The sequence below is a fragment of the Camelus ferus genome, chromosome 16 (genome assembly GCF_009834535.1).
Source record: "Camelus ferus isolate YT-003-E chromosome 16, BCGSAC_Cfer_1.0, whole genome shotgun sequence".
Lineage (NCBI taxonomy): Eukaryota > Metazoa > Chordata > Mammalia > Artiodactyla > Camelidae > Camelus > Camelus ferus.
In genome coordinates, this window is record NC_045711.1 from 18293552 (window position 1) to 18297459 (window position 3908).

The following is a 3908-nucleotide window of genomic DNA, read 5'->3' on the forward strand; positions in this document are numbered from 1 at the left end:
GCGCCGGGCGGCAGGGGCGCGCGCAGGAGGCCGCGCGGAGGCAGGGCCGGCCGCGCTCGGGTCCCCGCCCCGGGCCGCCCAGCGCCCGCCCCGCGCCGGCCCGCGGCCTCGGGCGCGCCCCCTGCGGCGCGGCCCCGCGGGGAGGCCCGCGGGCCCTCGGTCTCCGACGACAGGGCTGGGCAACGCTCCGCGGAGAGGCGGAGGGCGCTGCGGGCGCCGCGCCGCCCGCCCCGGGGTCCAGGGGTCTGCAGCCCGGGCGCGCACCCCGCCCCCTGCCCCCACCGGCGGCCCCACCGGAGGGCTGAGCTCCCCGGGACAGAGCAGCGAGGCCCCGCTTCCCAGCGACGGCCCGCTCGCCGGGCCCGCACGTTTATCCACTGGCCCGATGGGGGGCACACGCCGGGGGCGGCGGCAGCGGGGCTGCGGGGGCACCGCCGCGCCCCTCCCCGCGAGCACGGCCACGTGCCGGCCCCGGGAGCCCCCGCTTCCCCGTCTGTAAACTCGGAACGTGGTGTTCTTGCGGAGGACCTGCCTTTTCCGATGAGCGTGTCAGGTTTTAGTCCATGCTCGTATTTCACACTTTAAGAATGTTAACGGTGATTGTAAAAGCATTGGAAATTGTAAACAAAGATACGGGAAAAATTTTTTCCTGAGAAAGTGGTGGGGAGAGGGGTAGTTTTGTTGGCCGTTATTTTTAAAATAATGCATTTAGCGTAAGGCAACAAGCCGAAGGGGAGAGCGGGCAGCGGGGACGGCCCTCGTCCGCGGGGCCCGGCTCACACGCGTGTCACCTCCGGGGAAGGCCCCGGGCTCCGGGAGGGCTGCGTCACAGCCGCTGCTGGGGGCGCCTGCGCGACCCGACGCGCCGGGCTTCTTTCCCCCACTTTATTTATTTTGGGGGGACGGTCTGTGATTTTATTTAATTTTTTTTAATTTTTATTTTTTCATGGAGGTACTGAGGGAGGAACCCAGGACCCCGTGCACGCTAAGCACGCGCTCTACCCGCGAGCTGTGCCCTCCCCCGGAAGTGCTGGAATTTACGCGCCGCATCTGCGGATTTGCTCAGAAAGAACACACCGCGTTAAAACCCGGCGTCTCCCGGTTCACCCAGACCCCTACTTCGACCAGCTTCTGATCCCCCTCCATGAGTCACTGATTGACTTTACGAAGAGTTTTGGGAAAGTCATTATTATGTTCATACGTGGACCCTCACTTGCTAAGAGAGGTTTTTTTAATCATGTATTAAAGTGGACTTTTGTCAGATTTATTTTTTTAGTATCTTTAAAATTACCCTTTTAGGATATTCACTTAAGTTCATCATAGCTTTCCTAATGTTTAACCACCCCTGACTCCTGGAATAAATCTCCCTGTGTCAGAAAGGAAGACATTTTCCTCTGCCCTTCTAGGTGCTTCCGCTGGCCTGAGAATTAAACTGTCATGAGACAGATTAACAGGAGAAAATCACACGAAAGTTTAATAACATGTGTACTTGGAGGACACCCAGGAAAACTGAGTAGCTCACCAAAATGGCCAAAGCCTTAAATCTGAGCCTCAACAAAAGACAAGAGAGGACATTGAGGGCAGGATGGGGGTGACCAGAAGCAGAGTCACTCGCAGAAGAAAGCATCTTAACTGATTCGCAGACAAAAGCCTTCTTCTTCTTCAGCTCAGCAAACTGTCTTCTCCGACCAGGAAACCACCACCCACAGAGTCACTGACTCGTCCAAAGTTCTCAGACTGGTGCCTCTGATTCCAGGCCTCCTGGGCTGTTCACAGTCTCACGGTAAAGGTTACTCTCGGGGTTTGTAAAGGTGAGCAGAGTCTGTGGCCACTTTGGGTGCTATTCTGTTATTTGAATAAACCACATTCTAAGCATCTATGATGCACTGCAGTAGCTTGAGTGTACTTCACGCCGTCAGAGCGCCCCTGTGCCTGCGCTAACACGGCAACCATGAAGGTGTCCTGCCCTGTGACTTGATGAAACAACACTGCCTTTTTGAAACATCCCGCACCCCTGCCAAAGTCCAGCGCTGTGCCGAGCGCTCTCCTCCAGGATTTCATCATTCTGGAAACAACCCTCCAGGGGTCATCAGCCTTTCTTCAGATGGGGTCCTGCAGAGTCAGACGGCGGGGGAATGTGCCCAGGGCTAAGCAGAGAGGGACCTGGAAATTACTTCTGCCCGAATCCAGAGATGGCAGCAGATAAGAGGTTGTAATATCGTATCAGGTCATTAGGAGACAGGAATGCCCAGCTCTGCCCATTTGCTCACTGGTCACCTGGCAAGTCCATCAGGCGCCTGCTGTTTCTAGAAACAACGCATAAAAGGTAAGTAAGTTCCATCTTCTCAGATGTGAGAGGTTGAAACGGAGCAGGACCTCGTGGGGTCTCCCCACCACCTGGCACAAACCCTTTCTGTGTCCCGTTTCTCTTTTGTAGGACATGGGCTTCATTCAGCCTCCTTGACCTTCCCGGAGTTCCAAAGGGCAGATCCAAACAGTTGCTAATTGGGGGAGAGAACGCAGAAACGCAGGAAACGAGGGAGAAACGGCCGGGAAACAATGAAGCAGCCTTGGGGAAGGGTCCTGCCTCCTTCTCAGGGGCCATACTGAAAACACCTTCAGTTCTCCTGCAGGAACTCCTGCAGGCCCCCACCCAGGCCCCCACCCGGGGGAGGACGGTGACTCCAGGCTGAGCCCAAGATTCCTGGAGCCCCGCCCTGTTGAGGTAACACCAGCCAAGCAGAAGAAAGGCACACACCCTGCTGCCCAAACCCCAGATTCTGCCTGTGAAGCTTCGCCCCCCAGACCATCAGAGTTCAGGTTTTTCCAAGCTCCAGCCGTCCACCTTCCCTTCTCGGCCAAGCGATCAACCTTTCTCTGCTCCAGACTCCCACCTCTCAGTTCGTTGGGCCTCACTGTGCATCTGGCGCCCGGACTTCTCTTCAGTGACAGGGTCAGAAATGAAGGCGTCACCTCCCCAGTGCCAGCGGCAGCCTAGCCCTGGAGTCTGCGAAATCGCTGCGTTTACAGCCTTTCTGGTGGTCTGGTTCTTTCCCCAAGGTGCCTCCAATTTACTTCCCGGAGAGCAGGCAGGCCTGTAGGTCACCTGGAGGTGTTTCTGAAAAGCAGGTTAGGAGTCAGCAGCCCTGGGCTGGGGTCTGAGTCTGCATTTCCACCCCCAGGCGAGCCTCTGCTGCAGGGCTGAGGACCATACTCAGAGCAGCAAGGCTGGAGAGAAGATGACAGGGCGACAGTGCTGGATGGACCTTCAGTCATGGCCCTTAGACCCACTGCGGTGTAGAAACAACACTGTTCTTCTGGTGGATAATAACGTGTCAGTGTTGGTTCATCAGCTGTCACAAATGAACCACAGCGATGTGGGATGCTGATGGTGGGGCGGCTGTGTGTATGGGGAAGGGGTATGCGGGAACTCAGACTTTCTGCTCCATTCTGCTGTAAACCTGAAACTGCTCTAAAAAAATTAAGTTTATGGGGAAGGATGTAGCTCAGTGTTAGAGCGTGTGCTTAGCATGTACAAGGTCCTGGGTTCAATCCCCAGGACCTCCACTAAAAAAAAATATTAGTTAATTTTCTCACATTCAAATTCTATTGACATGGCCTACTAAAAATGTAAATTATTTCAGTGAGCAAAGCAAGGCAATCAAATAGAATACAGACGTTATTCTGCATTCTATTTAAATATTATGTATATTTGTGCTATATTATATATAATATATAGATTATAAATAATATATATAAAATATTATATATTTGGGAATTTTATATTTTTTTGCGCTACATAATATAACCACGTAAAAATAATAGGACACATTGAAAACAGAAACCATGTTTTCTGAGCTCACTGTGCTTTTATTCCTAGTTATAAAGTGAAGCAGTCATGTGGGAAA